General features: G+C 36.9%; 1 protein-coding gene across 3 annotated transcripts in view; it reads right to left on the reverse strand.

Annotated features, from left to right (window-relative positions):
• The window catches only part of LOC135212712 (serine/threonine-protein phosphatase with EF-hands 2-like), a 535,058-nt gene that overhangs the window by 62,578 nt on the left and 444,574 nt on the right, over positions 1-27,906 (reverse strand). The window lies entirely within an intron of this gene.

The following is a 27,906-nucleotide window of genomic DNA, read 5'->3' on the forward strand; positions in this document are numbered from 1 at the left end:
CAATGCATCAAATGCAAAGTTTAGGTCTATGAAAGCTGCATAAATGAAATTGCTCACTATGTTTATATGTGACCTGTGTACAATGAAGTGTCAACTGATTTCCTTTGGCTTTTAAAGGATGTGATTCTTTTTATATTTTGTAACAATATACCCCATGAACTGTAACAACTTGCCTCGCATATGAGTATGATAACACACATAATAACCTTTTCACAGCATAAATTTCTTTAAGTTTCCTTCATTAGATATTGAATTAGAGGTAAAAATAGTAAAATTGTAACAAATAGCCCCCAGTCTCCCCTACATTTCCCCGGGCAAGAAACCTCATCAGAAGCTCATCCAGCCCGTAACGTCTATTATTCCCTTGACATCTGTCCTGTGGGGGAGGAGATTAACTATTATTATTATTATTTATTGGAAGGAGACCCTCTTTCAAACAAGTCTCATTGAAAGATATTGCTGCATCAGCTGCATTCAACTTGTAAATAGTCTTCTCTATTTTTCTAATAACTGGTTTCTCTCTGCTACTACAACTGGCGAGTATTGCGCTGATATGATTCATCAGGAGGAGTCAATTTCAGGGATATTTCTTTAAAAAATTTATTTGTCACAGTAAATAAACAAATAGATCAAAATATAAGTCGATTTAGTGGCTAGTGTTTCTCTCGGTATCATCCGAGCATGATCACGGCAGTGGGTCGGAGCACACTGTAGATGCAGTCAGGATCTACTCAATATATAGTGGTAGGTCAGCATGGGGCCAACTGCTCGGTTAGTTTTCATCGGTTGGTGGCACAATGCGTTCCTGCTATTGGTTGGAGGAAGTTTCTCTCAAGACACTTCTTTTTGTTGAAGGTCGCGCTGTTGCAGCCTAGCAGACCGTCAAGGCTGGGGCATGACTTCCCTGGGCGTTGTCATGACGGGTTGCATTGTCATTGGCTGCTGGGCTGCTTGTCTCATCTGGTATTCTTTGATTGGGGGTGTCGCTCAGTCTGGTATTACTTGTACTATTATTTCTATAAAATCACAAAAGTAAGCACGTGATTTTGTTTACCAGCAAAAGCCACAGGGAAAATTTTTAAAAAAGAAAAGACAGAGTGTCAAGTACTATCGTGTATTTAACACATCTTCGGGCATGTGTTAAATACACGAAAGATGTGTTAAATACACGAAAGTGCTTGGCACTCTGTCTTTTCTTTTTTAAAAATTTTCCCTGTGGGTTTTGATGGTACTATTATTTATATTCATGGGTCTTCTTAAGCTGGTGGGGAGGAAAGCACTTCTTGTGTCGTATTTAATGAGGGCTTTTCTTGCTGTACGAGGAGTGCCTCGAGCAGTCAAAAACATCGCTGGTCAGGAGCCCTCCCTATTATCTCAGTATTCTTGATAACACCGTCACGGGAGATAGCTTCCTGGTGTGCCGTCTGGTATGGTTTTTAATTGCTCCTTCTTGTGCATGGCAAGAAATCCTCTTGGAAAGTTCCACAGAAGTCATACCAACGTAAGAGCCACGACATCTACAGACGGGGCATAAGTATTGGTAGACTACATTCGACTGTTTCAAGAGGTCTCTTGCTGGGGGAGTCAGGTTGTTCTTCATGATAAGGTCACCTTGCATGAGTGCAGTCAGGATTATGGGCAGTCCAAGGTCCTCACATATGTGGTGTGTGGATGCCATGTCACCTTGTGTGGAGTACAGTCGGGCATTATGGGCAGTCCAAGGTCCTCAAATGTGTGGTGTGGATGCCATGTCACTCACTGGCCATGCTCCGGCAGGGTGGGCTGTTGGGGGGCAGACATTGTCCGTCCGCACATGCCAGTGGCGGTAGGCTCCTTGCACAGATGAGGTCGGGCACAATGAGCAAAGAGATGGGGAATTCTATATTGGCTAGGATGAATGGCTGTGCTCATGCAGGGTGGGCAGTGTCTCATCCCAAATGTTGGTGGCAGTTGTCACCTTGCATGGAGTGTAGTTAGGCATTATGGGTAGTCCAAGATCCTCAAATATGTGGTGTTGATTCCATGTCGTTCACTGGCGTAGCTGCTCTGGCTGATTTCGGATTGCTGGCTCTCTACTGCTTGCATGACTGGCCATGGTCCTGCAGGATAGGCTGTTGATGGTAGACATTGTCTGCCTGCACATGTTGGTAGTGGTAGGCTCCTTGCACTGATGTGGTCAGGCATGATGAGCATAGAGATGTGGAATCCTATGTCGGTTATGATGAATGGCCGTGCTCATGCAATGTGGGCAGTGTCTCATCCCAAATGCTGGTGGCAGTGGTCACCTTGCACAGATTGCAGTCAGGCATTATGGGCAATCCAAGGTCCTCAAATATGTGGTTAGGATGTCATGTTGCTCACTGGCGTAGCTACTCTGGCTGATTTGGGATTGCTGCGTCTCTACTGCTTGCATGACTGGCCATGCTTCTGCAGGGTGGGCTGTTGGGGGCAGACATTGTCTGTCTGTACATGCTGGTGGCAGTAGGCTCCTTGCACAGATGCGGTTGGGCATGACGAACATATAGATGTCGAATGCTATGTCGCCTAAAATTAATTGCCATGCTCATACAGGGTGGGCAGTGTCTCAAATATATATGTATGTGCGTGTATATATATATATATATATATATATATATATATATATATATATATACATATATTATATCTATATATATATATATATATATATATATATATATATATATATATATATATATCTATATATATATATATATATATATTGTGACGTTCCTTACTTTTAATCACTCTTCCTTGATTTAACCTGATGCCAGATGTAATGAGAAATGTCTTTGTTCACAATCACTGATTCAAAAACGGCACATAAAAAATTGATTCAGTGATTTTCATACATATTACACTCCACAACTAAATATTTAAATGGTACTAATTATAAGATTGAAATATACTTTTCTAACAAATACACTGTAATCGGGATACAGAAAACACAGCACGTAAAAGACCTTAAATATAATATATAAAGTACTTACATATTATTTACATCACTTGCCTCCAAACAAGTAGTAATGAAGAAGGTAACCAAACTTAAGCAAGTAGTAAACCAGACTCAACTATGGATGTATGATTTAATTTTGAAGTAAACTTATTTTAAACAAAGGATTCTAATTTACAAGAAACTACACAAAATTCCATTGATGAATGTCCCAGGGGATGATACTCGAGGTTTAAAAAGATCAATATCTACAAGCAAAAAACTGTTTTTTGAAACCCTGAGTAAATATTTTGACCTTTCGTATTATTTTCATAGACCTTAATGAAACTCGTGTTCATGAAAAATAATGTGATTTTAAAAATAACTGTCTTTACACTTCATATGAGATTAAACTTCCTTTTCCCATAATTCAAATGAATAGCAAAATTTATGAGAAGCAAAATAATTCGCTCAGAGCTAGTTGTTACAATCAGTAACATCTTGCCGCGCATAATACATAGTTGTATCTGGTCGTCCAAAAGAAAATCCATAGGATACGCCTGTAGTTGTATAACCTACAAAAAATAGGTAATGAAACCAAAGCAAATGATGAAAGTCCATTACAGCCTACTGAAGTTTGCATAGGCTACATGATACCTACCTGTGAACCTCCTCAAGAACATCTAACTCCCCATTACATAAAAAGCCTTTGAAAATGATTCCAGACCCTGTTACAAGCACAAGCAAGGATGGTTTAGATAGGCCTTACATAAACAAATCACCTCCTTCTATAAAGACAGAACAAAGACCTACAGGAGATATCAAACCCCGAGAGGAGCAACGACCTTTTCAAAAGGCTAGCCCTAGAAAGACACAAAGAAGCAGAAAAGGAAGATGAGGAAAAAGGCTCAAGAGTAAATCCAGTAAAAGGAATCTGAATAATAAAAGGTTTCTGAAGTCTAGTGGAAATAAAAGCAAAAAGAACACTGAAGATTATTGGTGAAGTGGCCAAATACAACCTCAGAGGAGTAATGGTGCAATGCATCAAATGCTAAGTTTAGGTCTATGAATGCTACACAAATGAAATTGCTCATTATGTATATATGTGACCTTTGTACAATGGACTGTCAACTGATTTCCTTTGGTTTTTAAAGTGAGATTCTTTTTATATTTTGTAACAATATACCCCATGAACAGTAACAACTTGCCCTGCATATGGGGCAAGTTTTATACAACAAGTTTTTCTGCTATTTTCTATTATATTACAGGAATTAAAAAGTATATAATCATTTTGTTACATGAATATGATAACACATATAATAACCTTTTCACAGCATAAATTTGTTTAAGTTTCCTTCATTAGATATTGAATTAGAGGTAAACATAGTAAAACTCTATATCATTATGAATCCCTCTTCTTTTGCCATTCGTTAAAAGTAACCCAGGGAAGTATAGACACCAGACCTCCCTTCTCTCTCTTTCTGTGAATCTCCGATTGACAGTATCCCCTCTCCGTTTTCTCTCGCTGCCGTTTACCTGAATTTACAGAGAGCGTCCTATCATGCCAATAATCCGCCGAGGTCATTAAAGAAGGCAACAGGAGAGAAGCAGCCTCATTGAGTCAGTCTCCAGCACTTGGGTCACATGCTACTCCCCAGCCCGATTGGGTCCTTCCCTTTCCATGTGCTGCCTGCCTGGACCACTGCCAAACGAAGTGACAAAGTCCCAAACCTCCACTGGATCCTTAGGGAGTGGGATCCTAAAAGCAACCAGAGCGTTAAGAGCAGGATTAGCGACAGTCACCTGTATTACTTCTACTTTATTTTCTTTCTGTTATTTCCCCGTGTCTGGGCTTGTGCGATTGTTTATCATTATCCTTATCAATTCCCCACAGCTCCCTTATTCTATAAGCTACTCTAATTTAAGAACTGTGGTTCCCTTGAATATGGGGTAATATTGCTTATTGCTTGATTAACCTCCTGATATCAGCAATTTCTACGAGAATTTACTGAAGGGGATAAGGTACGTTTGTGTATGTGTTCACATCTTCCCCCTCAATACAGTAACGTTTTAAGTAGTAATTAATTTATTCCTTGCCCTATGAGGAAGTTCTGGGAACGTAAGATTTACCTGAAGCAAGTCGAAGTGTTGGCGGCAGGTATCCTCCACATCACTATCTACTGTGTGAGGTGAACCTCTTCTTCATTGTAAAAGCTCTGGCTTATATGCGTATTGCAAATCACTACATGTGTCCTCAAACACATGTTCCAATGCTCCAGGCAACTGTTTTCAGTACTAAATCGGACCTCGAGGGTTCATTAGCACCCATGCTAGCGCCCTGCATCGTTGACTATTTAGAAGTGTAAATATATCCCTGTAAATTTGATCATAAGAGTTTTCCTTACAGTTTTCCCTTGAATTTTAATATTAACTTAGCCCTCAGCCAATATTTTTTCTATTTACAAATCGAGCTCGAAAGGGGTCTTAACGTAGCCAGATAAATTGTTATCACCTTGTAAATTCCCCTTCAAGGCTTACATTTGTAAAAATATAAATACATATATAATGTGTGTGTCACAAATTAAAGCAGCAAACGTTTAATATCCAATTCATTCTAACTCTATGACATAAACCCAAGGGGGAATTATAATTGTTAAGCGCTGTGAAGCACTTATCAAGTATAATTCCCTTCTATGTATAGGTTATTCCCAAGGTACAGTGAATTGGATATTGGTACAGTGAATTGGATATTAAACAAGATTGACAGCTTAATATTTGCGAATATAAAAATGTCACGGTACATGGGAAAATTATATATATATATATATATATATATATATATATATATATATTATATATATATATATAATATATATATATGCTTAAAAAATCACAGTAGATGCACTGACTTCATAAATAAGCGAATCCCACAGGAAAATGATAGTCAGAAATCCAAGTGCTTTCGTCTTTACTAAGACATTGTCAAGGAGCTAATGAAAAACAATTGGAGAGAAAAGTCTCAGGTACACAACAAGATCAAGAATACCAGATGGTTAATTGTCAAAAGGGTAAAAATTAAAAGAGATAATCCAGGATTATCGGATATCACACGGTCACAAACCTAAACAGATTTGACCCTAACCGAAATTACAAAGTATCTTTACAGTCCAAAACATGTAAAAACTGAATATATTAATTTTGTTGCTTATATTTATCTACAACTTTTTTCATTATGAAAGCATCAAGTTTAAATAAACGAAGACTTAAATTTAGAACAGTTCTATTATTTGACTTGATGAAACAAGATTCAATGATATTCCTTTTAACTGTCATTAATCCCATGTAATGACACAGTTAAAAGGAATATCATTGAATCTTGTTTCTCTCCAATTGTATTTCATTAGCTCCATGACAATGTCTTAGTAAAGACGAAAGCGCTTGGCTTTCTGACTATCATTTTTCTATGGGATTCGCTTATATGTACATATATATATATATATATATATATATATATATATATATATATATATATATATATATACATATCAGTGGTAAAGCATGTTTTGATGTCTGTTACTACTGCTCACCAGTCGACCCAGCTAAGAATACTCGTATATACCAGTGTCAGCTGAAGTCGAGAAGAGTGCGGGTAGCCAAAAAAGATATATATATATATATTATATATATATATATATATATATATATATATATATATATATATATATATATATATATATATATATATATATATATATATATATATATACATGTGTGTGATGCGTGTTTGCTTTGCAATTTTGTTATAGGAAAGCATCACACATTTTTCTATCATATGCCATGAATGAATGTATCAAATACCACAACAACCTTTATAAAATAAGGTACACGATTAACTCTAATACTACTATGAACCCAATTTTCTTTAACAAGTAAGTTCCTATTGAGAACTCGCTTTAGAAACATTCTACTTCAAAGATGAACCATTGTTAACACCTTTCAACCAAATTCGAAACCTACATCTAAGCTGAATCAACGTGATCTGCTTCTACGGCGACTAGTTGGTGATAACCTGTCGACTGTCAATCTATTGTAGCTTGGACTTTGGCGTCAGAGATGCTCGCTAAAGTTTCGTTGAAAATCGGTTCGACACGACACAACACTGACTGACTGACTGATTTAAATTTCCTTTGAATGTTAAGTCATTTGATTTGTAAACTTACGCCGAAAGTCGTAAATCTTTCCAAAGAGGAAAAGCAACGTGTTAATGGAAATATTACATTTTTGGCAATGCGATGATCAAACTAAAGAAAATCTTCCTCATTAAATTAGTCCTTAACAACAAAAGTTAAAGGAAACTGTCATCGCAAATGACAATTGGTTAAACATGTTTATTTCACTTCACATGGAGGACTTCTTAATTTATAATGGCTAGAAGTAACGGAGGAAATGTGTTTTCACCGAAATTCTACGTTTCTCTTTGTACAGAATATTTGTTGTGATGAGTCATTCAGAAATATATCCTCTCCTTCCTCATCCTTTAATCTGTCAGTCAGTCTGTCTGTCGTTCGCATACACAGATTTTCCAAATAAATCTTTGAAAACAATCTCTTCAAAATGATGCTACCATAATGACTCTTCTTCATCCCGATGAGACCTAGGTTAAGCCTTTTATCTTTTGTATACATGCACGTGTTTTCTTTATGTATGTGGCTACTGAAGGAAAACTCTGTAAGACCAAAGGTCAAAGCTGAACATTCTCTACCGGCCAATTGAGGCTAAATTGTCTCTGGCGTACATTACTCTCTCTCTAATTTCAAAATGCAGTACGACTGTATATTACAGTTAGACCACGCCAATCTACACCCTTTTCGTATTGTAGAAGGCTGCTGAATCTAGTTATTTGTTTCTTTACTTCACGTACCCACGCGAGCAAAATCAATTATTTGCGATATTATTCTAATACCTAACAATTTGAGGGAATACACCTTTACTTGTTCGCTTGATTTCGCAGCTGTCTTTTGACCACGAAAGAAAGTATCTGTACAACAGGAGACTAAAAAAATCTACAGTTGTGGCCTAAAAATAGAATTCCGGTAACCTGCAAGAGGGAGGGGAGGATTTTTGTTTGTGAACTTGAGATCTGATTATTATTCTAAATAAGTAAGAGTAAAAGAGATAAGGGGGAAGTTTGCAAGCTTGAGCAGCGCCCTTTCTTCCGAACAGGATAAGTCTGAGGCTGTTCCCACCTGGGGAAGGTTCAGGAATTATGAATGAGACGAAAAATGCCCTTCAGGAGTTGTGCAGAAATACCATCTTAGCCATCAGGAATCATCAAATGTTTATAGCTTAGACGTATAAAAGAATTATTGACACAAAAGCAAGGATTTTATTTAACATCTAACAATGAGCTTGGCAATCATCTGCATAAAAAAATCCTTGAATGGTAAATAAGTACTAATATCTTTATTTTGTGAATGGTATTCTTTAAAGCATTTTTTTAAAAATGTTTACGTCATTGATACTCCTTGTCGACCAATTTATAAACTTTACTAGATCTCATACCAAACTGAAGCTGAATTCGTAGTTTGACCACAGTATTTGCCTTGTAAAGTTTGTTTCTTGAAGTATTTTTATCTAACCATCGTGATATATACTGTTAATAGGTATGTATAATCAATCCTGGCCGTCTACCTCCTTTTCTTGTGTGAATGCATGTAAAAATAATTATTACGAAGTCAGTAATAAATAAACCTTAACAAGGTACGTTAATAATGACCAAATGTCGATCAATAAAAAATGAAAAAAAAGTCAAACATACTAAAGACTGTGCTATCATGACACAAATGTAAAACATTGATTTTGCAGACTTATCAATGGTGACCTTTTTTCGACAGGGAAGGGAGAATCAATAACTAATCTCAACGCTGCATTGACGACTGATTAATTACCCCGAAGAGGAGAAGATAATACTATTACAGGTATTTCGATACTGTAGTGGCTGAAGTCCCACGAAAATGAGGGGCGCTTCCATCGTTATGTGCAGTAGCATTATTATCGCTCTTATTTTGCGAGGAAATTTATATAAAAACCATCAGGTCGCTCGTCTCGAATATACTGAGGTACTCAGAGTACCAAATACGTAGTGCTGTCATACCTCCGAAATTTATTTTTAATCTTTTGTATAATCCAAATCCCACAGACGACCAGGAAATGAAGATGGTGACTTGAAGGAAGCTAAGATAGGGTCACCTCTTACTTTAAAATTGGTCAAGTTCCCAGCATAACCTTTCCTTGTAGTTCAGTTGAATGGGAAAGCAAATTGTAACCAGGGTATGTACTTCGAGTTGATGTACCTAAGGAGATACAAGTCCATACGCTAAATTAATTTTGTTGTAGTACTTAAAATTTTATTTGTCTTTAAAGGGAGTTGTCTCCTTCAGAAAAGCATGTTATTATTACTAATATTACCAGTAGGACGCCCTGAAGGCGATAACTCGCGAAGCTTCAACTTAACCATCAAAGGGCTTACTAGGTATCTCGGAACTCTCTGCTACATGAACGTTATCATTAATTGCATTACAACTAGTCTTCTAACATCAAACTGCTAATAACATGACAAACGATACAATGCAAAATGACTCTTTATAGCGGAGGTGAGAAGACATAGTTTAACTATGTTTAACTATCGAATTTGGTGCTGAAATCATCAATTTTGAGAAAATTGGTAACGAAAAAATTAAAACATCATTTAAATGTGATTAATTGTTAAAATAACATTTAATCACATTTAAATGATGTTTTAATTATTGCGTTACAAATTTCTCAAAATTGATGATTTTAACAATACATCTTGTATGGGATGAAATTTAAAGATGTAAGGTCTTATCTGCCGAGAGAATTTTTCTATATCTTCAATACTTTTGGTGATATTAGCATTTGAATAGCGTTGGGGCCGGGCCGCCAGAAATGAGCTCGTAATTATAATTCATTATTATTATTATTATTATTATTATTATTATTATTATTATTATTATTATTATTATTATTATTATTATTATTATTATTATTATTATTATTATTATTATAATAATAATAATAATAGTAATAGTAACAGACTAAAAAAATTTCCAAGCCCCAAAAATTCACCATCTTCACAAAGATCATTACATAATCTGGTCGCATCTGGTGCAAACTTTCTCGAAAACAAAGCAGTATTGAGCCTCACAAAAGAAAATTATATAACTGTTAAAATCCAATACACCGTTTGGACGGTATACTCTATGAAGAATTGAATGGCAAGGATAATCAGAATTGTGAACAATTTTTAAAGTGTACAAAATCGCGGTGACTGAGCTTAATATTTAGACCTGTAAGCGTGCAGTCATTCCATTAACATAAGAAATACACAAAGCAAATAACAAAGCTTTCCGTCTGGAGAGCGCCACTGTATCTGGTGATGCATAAGCATCCAAGTAAAAATTCGGCAGATGTTTTGGAACTAAAAATTAGTAGCTTAACACCTCAGTCTGAAATGCCTTCTTAAGGCAATGTGCCAAATAGGCAAAACGTACATAATGTACAAAATTTACCCAATCTACAAAACGAGTCTCATGAAGAAAATGTACTCAACAGAATGATTCCAACAGTCAAAACGTATTTAGTGGACAATATGTACCCAATGTGTCACCTGACAAAATGTACCCACTTATCGGTACATGCCAAATTTGTTCTGTCCTTTGGGTACAATTTGTTCAATTGGTAGATACAGTTCGTAGGATACATTTTACCCAGTATGTCCTGTCCATTGGGTACATTTTGTTCAATTGGTAGATTCTGCTCACTGGATGCATTTTATCAATGCACATTCTTTGAGTACGTGATTTTTTGACTTGGTACATTTTTTTCTGCTTGGTAAATTTTACATACTGGGAACATTCTGTTAATTGGTTTGAGTGTATGTTGGGTGCATTTTTCCTAAAAGAAAAAATACAGCACACTGTGAATTTAACATCATATCTTAAGCTTAAGAATCATCAATCGATTCATAAAAATGGTATTTCACTTTTGTTTGTTACATGTTAGCAGCGTATTTGCACTTTCCCTTTAGTATGTATTGCTGCTTGCTATATCTATCTTTTACATTAACTTGGGTCAAAATTATAATTCGAGCCCACATTCAAATTAAGTTTTTTATTATTATTTTTTTTAAAATTCTGGTTCATGATGTATATTTCAATAATGATGGCTGAATTCACATTTCATTAAAAGTGATGCACTTAGGGAGCAAATTTTGTTCTCAGAATAATTCATCATGTGTGATGCTTTATACATTACTGGCTGACATTACTAATGGTCCCTTATCACCATTATTCTTTTTATATGGACTTACCAGCATTTCCTTTACTTCCAGATTTTAAAGAACATGGATTAATTTAAAATTCACAAGACCTTATGTCGTAGACTGAAACTATTTTAAAATGAAAATGTTTTAATACGTAGTTAAATATTTGGCTTCTGTCAAAAGAATATCGCATTGAAGGCCTTTAGCTTTGTCATGAATTAGAATGAGAAACCTTATTGATAAAAAGATTCCAAGATCTGCCATGACTGGTGTTCCTCAGCGTAGTGACCTTAGAACCTTCCTTGTTTTGAGTCTATACCTGCAGATCGGCCAAAATGCATTTTCGGCGAATATCGAGTTGGACAATGAACCAGTGCCAGTTCCCTTGGTTTTTAGTGTGATGAAACCATCTTGATGATAGAAACTTCCTTCGGTAATTAATCATTTTGGAGTTAAAAATTCCCCAAACCTGGGGAAATCCTAAACAGGACATAACAATTATATTCGGCCTAGGATATGACAATCCGAATCTAGTGTGGCATTCACCCATTCACCAAATGCCCCCAAACATTTAGTTTCAAATAATGTAAAATATCACGTGATATATTGGTAGTTAAAATGACCTCATATTTATTGGCTGAAAATGTCATGCTAATATCATCGGAGCTGTAAAAGGGCTTCTATTTTGTCGTCCACATAAAGAACGTAACAAACGAGCGAACGGCCCCTCGAGCGGAAGGATGTAGATACCAACAAACGTTTTGAATCTGAAATCATGTCAACGATTTTTGAGGAAAAATGGGACGTTGTTACTTAACTTCTTATCTAAGTTATTATCATCATTTCCTGAGTGGCGCCTACGTGCTAAAATACAGCGTCCATGTAACCTAGTCAAGTGAGTCGAATGCCTTCGGATGCTTATTAGATTATGCAGCCCTTTGTGGTTATTTATTTTCCCATCATGTGGAATGAAGAGTTCCAAACTTAATAGGAGTCTGAACGAAGTTAGTAAATGGTGGCGACTGTCTCCTATGAAAATAACACCAAAATCAAGACCTCACTGATAAACCAATACTAAACCATACTAGCCCTTCCTGATTAGCTATGCACAGGCTTCGGAAGCCTACAGAGATTTAGATATCAATACAACAGGCTTCACTTTTCATTTTTTCCTGCCATTGTTGGAATATGTTCTTCTGCCTCAATATCCAGAATATTCCGAGATCATAACCTGTGGGGCAAAACTACTGAGCGTTCCTTTTGTTTTTCCCAACTAGTAACTATAATTAGTGAATTTTACTTGTTAGGACCTTCAGCATTCAAAATCTGCTGAAGCAACTGGACACCACAGTTTCACCTATCAAATTATACTGTAGAAAAGCAGTGTTATTGATGCTAATGTTCCTAAAGTCAAGAGTATATATTTCACTACGTCTGAATTTCCCGATTAATATCTCAAATACGCCTCTCACTCTTTCCGAGCATATACGTACGCCATCAAATGTCATTCGTGACAACTTCAATAAACTTCACTATGTGACAATGTTATTAAATTCCATTCGCGCCCTGGATTATTTCGTCGTCGTATTGTTTCAATAACATCAAATTTGCTTGCTGTTCTGTTCTAAGCAAATTCCATTAATTTCCAATTGCCACTTTTTAAGATTTAAAATTAAAGAATATATATATATATATATATATATATATATATATATATATATATATATATATATATATATATATGCATATATATACGTATGTATGTATGTATAATTTCATAAAATTCCCCATTTCCATCGTCAGAGCCTAAGTACAAGACTAGAACAGATTTCAAAGAGACGAGTTTAAAACCCCAGAAAAATAACAGGGGCAAAATTTCAAAACAGACAGTATAACTTATTTTCTTTCTCTTTCAATTGTTCGTAAGTTGACAGTATTGGCGTTCTAAGTATTTGCCTTTTTTTCGGTTAGTTTATAGATATTAAATTATTTTTACTCCTTGTGATTAATTTAATCTTATGTATCAAGGGAAGTTGTAAAATTCTAGTGACATTTTTCACATTTTATGCTCTGATTATGGAAATAGTGGATTCCCAAAAGTTAAGCAATAAACAAGAGTAGCTACAGATACATACATACATACAACTACATACTACATACATATATATTATATATATATAATATATATATATATATATATATATATATATATATACGATATATATATATATATGTTATGTATTGCCATTTATATATTATACACACACACACACACACACACACATATATATATATATATATATATATATATATATATATATATATATATATATAATATATATATATGTGTGTGTTGTGTTGTGTGTGTGTGTGTGTGTGTGTGGTATGTGTGTGTGTGTGTGTGTTGTGGTTGTGTGTGTTGTGTTCTTAAGGGATGTATCGTTGAGCACTATCAAATTTCCCTGCGGAGCTGACTGAGCTGCTGCTCTTCAACACTCCAGCGCGAACAAGTCGACTTCATGCAATTGCACTCGTATTGAATGAAAACTCGGATCGCCTGGAGATTCTGAACATTTAATCATGCAATTTGAATGACAAACTCTTTACGCGGACAGGATGAAATCATAGTGATAATCTCGGAGGTGGTCGCGATAGAGAAGACGATGGTAATGAGGTTCCCTTCCATGATATTTAGTGAATGTGCGAGAAAAGATTCCGGTGATGTCGTATCGATTCCGAGCCTTATTCAAATGTGATTCTTAGAATCTTTATAAACAAGAATAATTGGAATGATTCGCAGCCGACCGCGAATCAGCCTCATTAAATCAAACCTAATATTTTATTTAATGGATGTTATGTTTTTACTAGGCATTTACCTAAACATGAATAGAAATATTTAAGTGTACATAAAAAGGCGTATCATGTGTACTTTGCGCCAATTCCTTTTCTGTCCATAAGGAAGATACAACCACAAGCAATAAGTAATTTACAGGATATCAATATCACGGCCTGATGACCCAACTTTCAGATAGCTCTCATCCATCTGGCCAGCACTTTCTAAGGATTCTCCTCTCACTTTCCCCAGACACCGACGAATCACGTACTTCTTCATCATCGAATAGTTCACCACTTTTCCTTTGTGAAACAAAACATCTTGCGGACTATCATCTATTCTTTCACCTTTGCTGAAGCTTTTACGACTCTCTTCGTACCCTATCACTGTTTCTCTAGTACACTACACTACGTACATGGGAAAATAAATCACCTCAACATTTTCATCCTTTTTCATTGATCGGTATATATATATATATATATAATATATATATATATATATATATATATATATATATATATATATATATATATATGCGTGTGTGTGCATATATATGGTGGCAGTGGATGTGTGTGATATTTTCTCTGAAAGGATCTTAACATTTTAGAAGTATATTTGAATTATATATATATATATATATATATATATATATATATATATATATATATATATATATTATATATATATATATATATTTATAAAATTCAAATATACTTCTAAAATGTCAAGATCCTTTCAGGGAAAACATCACACAACATCCACTGCCACCACACATGCCTTAGCTACAGGATCCTGGATGAACTTTTTCTGCAGTAAAACAGCCACAACCTTAGTAATATCATAACCCTACACAGAAAGTGTATCAGCAACAGGTCGAATCCACTGCATCTATTGCACCCTTCACAGTGTCGCTTTCCGGGCACTCGAGCATTTCCTGGGCCCTGAGACCAATCTTTTCCAATATAATTTACACGTCTCTTTCCCCATAACACTTTAGGGTTATACATTCTTTTCACAAAGCGTTCTATCTTCCAATTTTGCAAAAACTCTTGAACGACTTCAAAATACTGTCCTCCATTATTTCACCTAATTTAACCTTTCTACGTTTTTACCATTTCTTTTACATATCTCCAGTTTTCTCATTCAACAGGTTCTTCTTATACCCCATATATTGCAAACAGTTCATCTATATATTGACTGCAATGGAAACGATAGTAATTCAAATTAGGGTGCAACAGACTTTGTCGCAAGCTGATTGGGATGTGCAACAGTACAGTTGCGAGTGCTATGGATAAACTTCAAGACGTCGTCGAATACTTTGGGTGGTTGAACGGCACAAAGCATACCTACATCTGCAAAACATTTATCATGACTCAAAGGAGAGAGCACGAGTGCGCAAGTTGACCAATGCTGCTGGTCCAGAGTCATGATTGTGAAGTCAGAAAAATGCAGTCGTGTGTGTTTGTTCGAGCGTCAAAGAAGGCTTGGTTGTAGAAGCTTATATAACAATTTAGTGCTTATGTATGTATGAGCACCAGGGCTGCTCAAAGTGTAAAATAACGAGACCGAGGGCGAAAAGTGGGTATTCTGGCGAGAGGTGAAACTAGCCGAGGAAAGGCGCAGAAGATTCACCTAGAAAGGTAATAGTGACTTTGGTAAACAGTTGAGCATTTACAGATGCACTGCGAGAAATCGAAGTGCAATGAAGAACATTTTCTAATTACATTTTCATTTACGTGTAACCATTTTTATTTTATTTCTGATAATTGTGGTTTCTTTCACAGATGAAATTCGAATTTCAATAGATAAAATGAATTCTCTGACTGGCACTTTTATTGCTTGGTTTTTGGGCTAATAGAAATAGTGATAGATTGATGTGTCCTTATATAAAGAGGTACTGTGTGACATTTCTGAGATGATCATTATGAAGAGAGATGGTGTTTCACGTTTTTGGAATTTCCAATCCATTTTCCTTGTTTTTCATGTTAGTTCTTTTGGGGATATAGAGACTATTTTTGTATCTCAAGTTTGGTTTTAGCCTAGATATAATAACTTGGTTTAGCTGCAGAGATGGTGTGTAATGACAGATGTTCAAGGTAGGTTACGTTGCCAGGTTGTGATTTCTCTCCTTTTATTTGACAGGGTCAATTGGACCTTTGTAACAGGTGGTGGCAGTCGGGAAAGGCAATCAGGCCTATGGGTTACGTTTCTGGAGATAATGGGGGGGGGGGGGTTGCATAGGAGTTAGGAAATCATGTAGACGTTAGGAAAAGGGATTATAGTCAGGATTTGGGCAATTGCTACTCTGTTGCTGAGGAGATGTTTTGACCTGGAATCAGCAGATCTGTTCACTAAGAACTCAGCCTTCTAAGGCAGTGGTATTTCAAAGAGTGTGTTAATATGACGGGTGTTATAAATACAGTGTGGCTACCTTAATTTCCCATGGTGATCGATTGCGTAGACAAGAGGGTAGTTGCGAGTTTTATAGAAATCTATGGTCACATGTGTGATGAGATATGTGTGCTAATGCAGTGAATAGATGGCCTCAGTGTGTTTAGTGTTCCTTTTTTTTTATCCTGTTAACAATTTTCTCACTTGTGTATTTCTTTTTTTGCGGGATTAGAGGGAGTTTAGAGGTTTGCTTGATTGGTAAGCATGGTTTTTTTTCAGGGTAGCAAAATGTATTTTTGTTGTTGATGTTGTTGTTGTTGTTTTATTATGAGGTATTCTTTGGAAGTACATTTATAGGGGATTAATCCATTAAAATGGAATATATGCCTCCAATGTGGCATTTTTTAAAGGGTGCATGCAAACAGTGTGGCAGTTGTGCTTAAGCTAGCAGCTTGGGGTTGGTGGACACCCAAGGTTTGGCCGAGTAAGCAAAAGCTTTCACTTGGTAACGAGAAGGAAGAGAAATAGATCATTCCTTCAGTCATTCTCTCTCTCTGTCTCGTCCACACCGCACCAATTACCCAGATTTTAACCAGTTGGTAACCTTGGCCGTGACAGTAGAAAGGGTGTATTTCTTCCCTAAACCGAGGGAAACATTTACCTTCAAAATATTTGTGTGTTGGGGGATTAGTATATTTTTTATTTTTTTGTTGTTCTTGGTGATTTGTGGGGAAAACTTGGGAAATATCATTGATGTTATTGAGATCGAATTGAATCCTGAATACTACGGGTTTCTCTGAGGCAAAATGGCGAAAGGAGACAATATGGATCACACACTGTTGCATAAAGTCACTGATGTTGCAGCGGAGATCCAACCTTTTGGGGGTAATGTTGATGGCATTCTTTCTCAGCCAGTGCAGATTTTTATTGAAGGAGTTATTAATTTTTTAGATGCCAAGGTAATTAAAAGTGATGCAGAGGCATTCACAGGGCAAAAGCCTTGTTGGATTTCGATAAAGGGGACTTAGCACATAGCTGCCATAATTTTCATTATACAAAATGCTGGTCATGGACCTAACTACAAGCATATCTGAGGACAGCCTATGGAGCAATATGGTGAGAGGAGGATATGGTGAGAGACCTGAGAGGTTTCTATACATGGAGGATATGGTGATAGACCCAAGAGGTTTCTACGAGATTAGAAAAGGTCAGAAGACCATGGTTGTGCATAGCTCTCAGCTTTTTGACACAGTGGGAGAATGGATATAGATACTGAAAAATTCCACATGGGTAAATGGTAATGAGATCTCCCATGATAACTTGCACAGATTGTTACATTTTCCCTGGCTTCTACACATCCCGGACGCCATTGTAGATAGCTTTGATGAAAAGATGGAACCTACATCAGATGAGGAACTGATCTATTCTCAGGTTCAGAAACATGTCCAAATATCCCCCAGTGGATAGCAAATTTTTAATGAGACCAGTCCAAGGAATTTGAAACAAAGGGAATTAAGCTTCCCTTCCCCCTATAGATCCAGGGCAACAGTTGCATTGTTTCAATTGTAATAAGCAGGGGCAAACAAAGAATATATGCAGAGTCAAATATTGTGGAGTTCTAATACAAGAGCTTCCCAAGTAGGTCACTCAAAGGGACAAACAGATTGGCGAAATGTTTGGAAAGTTGATCAACAAATAGGGTGCAGATGATTTGTATGTGCCATTGTGCTCTTGTGGAGGACACCCCAGAGCCCAGGCCAATAGTACAAGGAACAGTGGGGGAAGTGAAGATCCCAATTTTTATTGATACAGAGCATCAATTAGTTTAATGGACCATGATCTAAATCAGTCCATGTTCTCCCAAAACCCTTTGAAACCCTCAACAGGGACGGTGCATGATGTGCAAGTATATAGATTAAATACCCTAGGTTTTATAAGATTGCAGTTTGCTCTGGGTGATCGGATGTTAATAGGACCATTTTTGATGATAAAAGGGGTTCTGTTGGCAACAGCCTTTTGTTGGTCCATCCTGCATGTAAGAGATGCAGGATATCGGTCCATACAGGCGTTAGTAGGTTAACGGTTGGGATACCAGGTGCTTTTATTCCATACGTGGGTGTACGTGGAATTGAGGTAAATAAGGATACAGAGGTTAATATGGGTGATAATAATGGTAATATTGGCAGTGATATTGGTAATAATAATGCTGATAATAATGGTGGTATTGAAAACAATGGTGATACTGACAGTAACATTGGGGTTATGATTGGTGGTATGGAGGATAATTATATTAATATGGGTGATATTCATGTGGATGTGGAACATGGGGTGAATAACCAGTCACAGGAGGGTGCTGTGTATGAGGGTCACGTATCAAAAGTAAAAGGGGTATTATCATAGGATGCTACTTTAAATCCCGGTACAATGACTATGGTGAAAGTCAAGTTGGGGAAGTGAAAATGCCCAAAGAGGTGTGTATAACTGAGGGCAGAGAAAAATTAAAATATGTTATTAGCACAGTGTCGGTAGGCAAGGCATCGAACACAGGTGTTACATGGGTGGAATAGTTGAATTGTAATGATACAGTTAGGACGTATCAAAAGAATACTTATGTGGTAAACCTCCAGGACTGGAGTGGGGATAGTTTTCAGAGACAGAAATGTAAATGAGGAGGAAAATCTTTAGGGATCATTTAGTTTATGCAAACTATAAGGAGCGTATAGAAGCTTTAAGCGAAGTTTTGGCTGAATTTAGGGATATTGTGGCTTTAAAAGGTGATAAGTTAGGGCTGACTAAGGTGTTAGAACAGAAGGTGAAGCTTGAGGAGAGGACCAAATCCATCTTATTCCGGCATATCACATACCCTACAAAATCAGGGACCAGGTAGAGAAAGAAGTTAGTAAATAGGAGGAGGAAGGAATTATTAGAAGGCATTTCGAGTTTATGTGGATGCCTTTTGGTTTATCAGGCAGTCCTAGGACTTTTACGAGGTTGGTGAACACAGTTTTGCATGGGCTATTAGGCAAGAATGTCTTTGTGTACATGGATGACATATTAATTGCAACAGATTCGACTAAACATCACTTGGAAGTGCTTATGGAAGTTCTTAGGAGACTAAGGTAAGCGGGTTTGAAAATTAAGTTAGCCAAGTGTGACTTCTTGAAGAAGCAGATTGCATATTCAGGTTATGTCATATCTAAAGAGGAAGTTACAGTGAATGACGGTAAAGTCAAAGCAATTGCTGATTTTCCTGTTCCTAAGACAAAGAAACAAGTTAGGTCATTCTTGGGAATGGTGGGGTTCTTAAGACGGTTCATGGTAGGTTTTTCTATCTTGGCTCCTCTAACAGATGTGTTGCGGGAGGATATTCAGTTTTCTTGTGGGGAGCTGCAACAGATAGCTTTCCAGAAAGTTAAGGATGCATTAATGAATCCCCCCAGATCTGAACTTTCTGGATTTCGGTGAACCTTTCACACTAGTGACTGATGCCAGTCAGGAGGGTATAGGTGCCTGTCTGATGAAGAAATTTGAAGGGAAATTCCATCCAATAGCTTATTATAGCAGGAAATTTAAGACAAAGGGTAGCAATGAAAGATTAATGACTACTGTAGATAAAGAAGCCTTTGCTGTAGTATGAAGCTTGATTCATTTAAAAATGTTATTGATGGGGAATAAAGTAGAAGTTTTTACAGACCACAAGCCATTATTAGATATTTTAATAAGCCAGATTTGTCGCCTAAAAGAGCTCGATGGTTCCGAACGTTTAGAGATTTTGATGCAAAGCTAAAATACATAGAGGGCAGACATAATGTACCAAATGCTCTCAGTAGAAGTTTTTATAATACAGAAAGATTTCAAGCTGGAGTGGTTACTGGTGATTTTAATACAGTGGAATATCGGCCTCATATGGCAAAGGCAAGATGAGGATGAAATTTCGTCGGACGCAAAAGCGTTCCTTAGAGGTGAATTAGTCAGGAAAGGTTATAGGTTGCCTTTTTCAGGTTTTCAATTAGAAGGTAATCTGCTGGTTAGAAAAATTAAATATAAATTCAGGACGAGTGAAAGAAAAAAGGGGATATGACACAGATTGTGATTCCGAAAGTCCCAATTCCAGTGGTTGTAGATTTAATACATTTGGAAGAGTATGTGAGCAAATGTGGACAATTTTGTGAAAAAAGTGTACAGTGTGCAACAATTACAAACCTGCAAGGGTGACTTCTTGCAAATTAGGGTCATATCCGATACCAAGAGACCTTTTCAGAGGGTACACACAGCTATTTTGGGAATTTCTGTGAATCAGGGTATGGCTACAGGTGCTTGTTGGTGGTAACAGATGAAGTGACGAGGTTTTCCCACTTAAGTATAAAACGCAGTAGTAGCTGTGGCATTTTTCAATGGATTTTTGTTGTTATGGGGTACCCGAGGTTTTATTAACTGATAATGGCAGGGAATTGGTAAATAGAGCCTTAGAGTGTCTGGCGGAAGTTATGGGAATAAAGAAAGTAACAATAGGAAATGGGATAGAGATATGGATACAGTTAGGCATAAAATTAATACTATGGTCAGTGACTATTAAAATGTCTCCATTCCAAGCATTATTTGGTTGCCGAATGCAAGGCACATTTGACTTGTTACCTATACTTTCTCGTGGTGAAGACACAATTAAGTCATTAATCTCTACAGCAAAAGAGACACATGCTTGTCTCAGCCTTAATCTAGAGTCGAAGACACAGTGGAAAGAAGCAATGTTAAAGATGTTAAAAGTTGCTGTTGGGGATAATGCATTCTTAAAGGTTAATGTGAGAAATGAATCAAATTATAAGCTAGGTCTAATGTTTGAGGGTCCTTTTAGGGTTATTATAGAAAAGAGAGGGAAAGGGTTTTTAGTCTTGGATGAGAAGACAGGTCTGTCTAGATTAACACATATATCGAAGATCAAGACAGGAAAATGATAAAAAGCGGTTAAGCATTTTGTTTTTTCTCTGTTTCACAAATAAATAAATGATGAAATGTGGAAAACAGAGATCTATAGAGTTTTATGTTGTTACTCAGTCTTACTTAATACTATTTTTTCCTTTTTCTACTTTTACTATTTTTCTTATTATGTGCAATAAGAAGATATTAAAAGTTGCTGTTGGGGATAATGCATTCTTAAAGGTTAATGTGAGAAATGAATCAAATTATAAGTTAGGTCCAAAGTTTGAGGGTCCTTTTAGGGTTATTATAGAAAAGAGAGGGAAAGGGTTTTTAGTCTTGGATGAGAAGACAGGTCTGTCTAGATTAACACATATATCGAAGATCAAGAAGACAGGAAAAAGATAAAAAGCAGTTAAGCATTTTGTTTTTTCTGTTTCACAAATAAATAGATGATGAAATGTGGAAAACAGAGACCTATAGAGTTTTATTTTGTTACTCAGTCTTACTTAATACTATTTTTTTCCTTTTTCTACTTTTACTATTTTTCTTATTATGTGCAACTGCGGCTATTCGGTGTAAATATCTGGGGTAATTGTTGAAATAGAGGAATAATTTGGGTAAAACAATGTTGGAAAATACCGTGGAGTTAAGGGATATTAGGGGTTTTCTGGGGATAATATAGGTTGATATCCTTTGCTGTTATATGATGAATACTATGGTGTTACTAGGGGATGAGGATAAGAGTTGTGGCACCGTTTGATTTTTGGTGGTGAGCTGGGGTTTCATAAGCCAATGGGGTCGTGATTGTGATATCGTGGTTTCTGCGGCTGGTACTGGTTCATTGTGGTATTATGGTTTTTGGTGGTGGTACTGGTTCATGGTTTTGTGGTTTTATGGTCTCTGGCGGTTTGCGGTTTTATGAGGTTATATTCCTAAGTGTTACTTAGAGGATTTATGGATGGTAATTTGTGGTTTGTGGTTTTCTAAGGCTATATCCCGCAGAGGTTGTCTTTGGTGTTATATATTTTGGTGGTATTAAAGTGGTTTAGTGTATTTAGCCTGAGGCGGTATGTTTTATATTGGTGGTTATTTAATGGGGGTAGATATTTTTCGGTACTAGTGCTGATTAGAGGTTAGAGCGGATTTCCTTTGAGGATTAATGAGGTTTTGAGGATTTTTTGAGGTAAACGGTGACTTCGGGGTTGATGAGGTTAGTTAGACAGGGGAATGTGAATGTTTGTGGATTTTTGGAATAAGGAAGTCATTTGGTGCTGACGACGTTGCGAGGTGTCCTAAATGAGACTACTGTTGATGTTTTCCTTTCGAGTTGGATACTCATGGGGTTTTTCTTCTATCTGGCATGTTGGATGATGACATTCCGTTGCGAGGAAATTAGGGGGTTATGCATGGATTGCTACTGGCTTGTTTCTGACGGTAACTTTTGTGTGTGATGCAAACTGTGTTTGGTAATGTGGTGAAAAAGTTTGAATTACTTTTTTTTTATTAAAGGAAATCTGTAACTAGGATTTAGTGGTGTTACAGTTTTTTTTTTTTTTTTTTTTTTTTTTATGGCGTGTTGTTTTTCAAGGTGTTTTAGCACTTATTTTGGGGTACATAACATATATTTGCTGGAGATTAGTGTATAAACGTTAACAGTTTTTTTGGGGGGTGTACTTATAACATAATGGGTTGATAATTGAGTTGTCGGTTGGCGATAAAAGCTATTTTCAGTATTTTTAAAAGGGTCAGCAGATAGAGACCGTGTTTATTTTATCAAGAAATTTCAGTTTTTAGTTATTGACTATAAGATTGGGTGTGTGTTAGTTCATCACAGATACGTGTGTGTGAAAGTTGGATTTTCTTTCTAAAATACATAGTCTACCACAGACTAGTCAGGGTGTCAGTTAAAATTAGTTCATGACGAAACACGGACACGCGATGACTCAAGAGAATTCCCAAATGTTGACAGCAGAAACAGTTTAAGGATCTACTACGCCAGATGTATGTTTGTTTGTATGGTGCTTTTACGTTGCATGGAACCAGCAGTTATTCTGCAACGGGACCAACGGCTTTACGTGACTTCCGAACCACGCCGAGAATGAACTTCTATCACCAGAAATACACATATCTCACTCCTCAATGGAATGGCCGAGAATCGAACCCACGACCACCAAGGTGGAACGCTAATACCATACCAATCACGCCGCTGAGGTGCTACGCCAGATGTATGGTCTTCACCATGAGCGACGAGGTCGTGGATTAATACTACTACAGGGATTGAAAATCTCTGATGACTTGTGTAGAGTCATCTCCGGATGATTTCTGGGCCTAACCAGGTATCTACGATACTTGTACGAGGTGGTTGCAGGAAACACTCGCATAGGAGTCACAGAATATTCAAGTTCAGTGACATAGGCCGCAGTTACGGTTCCTCCGCTGGAAGAGGACGAATTTTTCATCACAGAATGTTGCACAGTTCCAGTGATCGCCATTATGGTAGCAATAATGAGAGTTACAATGTGTATTACAGGGGTCGTCATATAAGGATATAGCCAACGGGGTAAGAGGACACCAGCGTCGGAGGTTGCCTTGAATCATGAGGCAGGATAAATTATGTGGAACTTGGGACTAGTGCCGGCCTAGCGTGTCAGAAGAAACGATTGAAGTGGTAGCTGAGCCCTATTAACTGCACTGGAAACGATAGTCATTAAAATTAGGGTGCAACAGACTTTATCGAGAACTGATTGGAATGTGCAACAGCACAGTCGCTAGTGTTATGGATAAATTTCAATACTTAAGGTGGCGGAACGGCACAAAGCATACGTTAGCAAAACATTTGTCATGACTCCAAAGGCGAGAGCGTGAGTGAGCAAGTTGACCTGGGCTGCTTGTCGAGAGTCATGTGATTGTGAAGTCAGAAAAATGCAGTCGTGTGTCTCTTTGTGCGTCAAACAGGGCGTATTCGTAAAAACTGCTATAACAATTTAGTGCATACATACGTACAAGCACCAGAGCTGCTCAAAGTGTAATATAACGAAACCGAGGGCGAAAAGTGGGTATTCTAGAAAAAGATATTCCGTGAGAGGTGAAACTAGCCGAGGAAAGGCGCAGAAGATCCACCTAGAAAGGTAATAGGGACTTTGGTAAACAGTTGAACATTTACAGATGCCCTGCGAGAAGTCGCAGTGCAGTGAAAAACATTTTCTAATTACTTTTTCATTTTATGTGTAACCATTTTTATTTTATTTCTGATAATTGCGGTTTCTTTCACAGATGGATTCGAATGTCACTACATAAAATGAATTCTCCGACTGACACTTTATCTCTTAGTTTTTGGGGAAATAGAAATAGTGTTTGATCTGATGTGTCTTTACATGAGGAGGTAGTGTGTGACATTTTTGAGGTGATCATTTTGGGGAGAGATGGTGTTTCAGGTTTTTGGAATTTCCAATCCATTTTCCTCGTTTTTCATATTAGTTCTTTTGGAGATATAGAAACTATTTTTGTATCTCAGAATTTGGTTCTAGTCTAGAACTTATAACTTGGTTTAGGTGCAGAGATGCCGTGTTATGGCGGACTTTCAAGGTAGGTTACGTAGGTTAAGTTACCAGGTTGTGATTTCTCTCCTTTTATTCGACAGGGTCAATTGGACCCTTGTAACATACCCACTTTAATTTCTCATTTACAGTTCACATATACAGCATCACTGGTTGTTATTTTAGACGCATTTCACACGTACAATTCACTTCCACAAAGGAGCACTGGCTCAACAATGGCTTCAAACATTTCTGAACTTGGTTTCCAGTGACACTCAAGACTTTCGTAATCATCTGCATACTGTCTGCGTTTTCTTGCTCCACCTTCTCTCTGATTTGCCGCTTCTTTTATCCTGTCATCACCTGTCCAATTTATTCCCATATATTTATACAAATTAGCCTTTTCCAGCATCTACGTTAATATTCATTGCTGTATCAACCTGGTTTCTATCTACCCTCTCAACCTGGTTTCTATCTACCCTCAGAATATCACTCTAGCTAACTTTTATTCGCAATTTTCCCCTCAAGCGAACATTATACAAAAAAACTCGTTTAATCCTTTCCACAGTCTTTTTTCACTATTCCCAACAGCACAGTACCATCCGCAAGCACCAACCATTTTGCACCTACATATTCTGTATATTCTCGTAGCTCTTCATTGTTCCATACATTCAACCGGTAACATTTCTGCCTACATATTGTAATACATGGCTCCCTTCCATCATAAAATCTTGTGATCATTCTCTATAAATTATATCCTGTAGTTTTTATTGTTTTACATACCCAAAATCACCTCTCTATCATTTGAACGTTATGCTATTGTATGCCACATACGTTCCCCTTTTTACATTCAAACTTTTCTCACAAATGTTTCGTCATAAACAACCCATTTACTTATCCTCTTCCTTGGCTAAAACAACATTTTTCTTCCAATATATTTTTCTCTAATCGATCTTAATTCTCAGTTCAAATCCTTCTCTACACCTTCCCTGGTGTATTATAAGTAACATTATGCCCTATAATTCTTCTAGCTACTTCTATCACCTTTATCCATATTTATACAATAAAACAACTGTCCCCCTCACCCAGCCCTATGGACCCTTTCCCTTATCCATGATTACCATATATTCTCTGCTCAACTACTCAGTCCGACATACTTATAATCCCTTCAACTCCCTGGGTCTTTCCATTCTCCATTCTTTTAATTGCCCTCCTATGTATTTGACAGTAACGACCACAATTATTCTCCTTATCTTTCAGGCTTCCTTCTTAATTTTCCGCTATGCTCTCTTCTGTACTTCGTCATAAATTTTCATATTATTCCATCCTCTCCAGGACGGCATTCATTTGCATACTTTATAATAAGATCCATATGTGTATAATTACACACACACACGCACGCGCGTGCGCATATATATATATATATATAATAATAGTATATTATCTGATATATATATAATAATATTATTATTATATATTAATATATAATAATATACATATGTAAACTTGAAGAAAGAAAAACAGACTGAATTTCAGTGTTTTTACATCCTTAAAGAAGCTCACTCTAGGAATATCTCACTAAAGGTTGTTAAAACGGCGATATGCAATAAAACTGGATGGTGAAACTGATAACTACAAACCCAATAATTTGCTGCTTTAATTAAAGCCTTTTTTTTTATCTTTTCTAAATGCGAACGTGAAGTGACAGTTAATCAACCGAATCAGTAGCAGACAAGTCTACTTTGGTTCAGAAAATTAGACAATGGTTTCAAACAACAAATACTTGGAACAGTCATTTCCCTGGGTTTCAAATGACTTTCATTTGGCATGCCTAATGCCCATGCGAATATCTCTTGTTCCAGACACAATAATTAAGCCTCTGTTCACTCGGACACTCACTCGCCATCAAGGACAAAACCCGACAGCAGTGAGGCATCAATCTCTAATTACATCCAATCCCTTCAAAAGCAATCGGAGAATTGACAATCAGAGCACATCGCTCACTCGACGCTGTGAGAGGGAATAAGGTGTAATACCAAATACAGTAGTATATAAAGAAATACCCTCAAAAAGATAGCAGGATGAAAATGCACGCTTCGGCATCCGGAATGATCTCACATTACAAAGTCTATTAATAATCCTATATCAAATACGCTTTTCATTGGTGAAAAATAAGCAGATTTCTGGCAAAAGGAGTCCTTCACTGCCTGTAATCTAGAAGAATAAAGAACGCGGAATTAAGGTAATGAATTCTCGTAGTTTTGAATTTCTACTTATTTCATATTGCGTGAAGAAATGCAAGGGAATATCACGAGTTGAGAGACAAAGATGAATATTATGCTACTTGATGAAATGAAAGCAAAAGGGCATGAATGAAGTGTGAACAGAGGTTACGGGAAGAACAGGGGCTGCAGTTTAAAATATGAAGGATAAAAAGCGGGATTCAGTATGAAATGATGGCAGATGATGTTAGTAAACGAACAGGGCTAATTTCCCCCTTCAGGGTGGAAAACGGGCACCCGTGGAAGATATCATCAAAGCAGTCGCTGTGAATACCTGGTGCAACGCTTGACTAACGTCTGCTAGTTTTGTGGACTATTCCTAGAAAACCGCCCAAAAGTTCACCTGACTGTAAGTGGGTATCAAAACCTGCTGGGATTAAACTGAATATATTTGGGGAAAATGCCCATGATGACACTATCTCTCCAACACACACACACATATATATACACACTATGTAGTCTGACATCATCATCATTCCCAGCGCCATGAGAGGCAAAGGCCTCCGTGAAATACCGACATTCGTTTTGGGATGCTTTGCATTCCAAAACCCATCACGTACTATCCTCTCTGGGGTGGTGTGAAGGACGGGTCTACGACATCGCCTTCTCCCCTTAACCATGACCTCGTCTAGATATGGTGCCTCCGTTATTTTCTT

The sequence above is a fragment of the Macrobrachium nipponense genome, chromosome 41 (genome assembly GCF_015104395.2).
Source record: "Macrobrachium nipponense isolate FS-2020 chromosome 41, ASM1510439v2, whole genome shotgun sequence".
Taxonomy (NCBI): Eukaryota; Metazoa; Arthropoda; class Malacostraca; order Decapoda; family Palaemonidae; genus Macrobrachium; species Macrobrachium nipponense.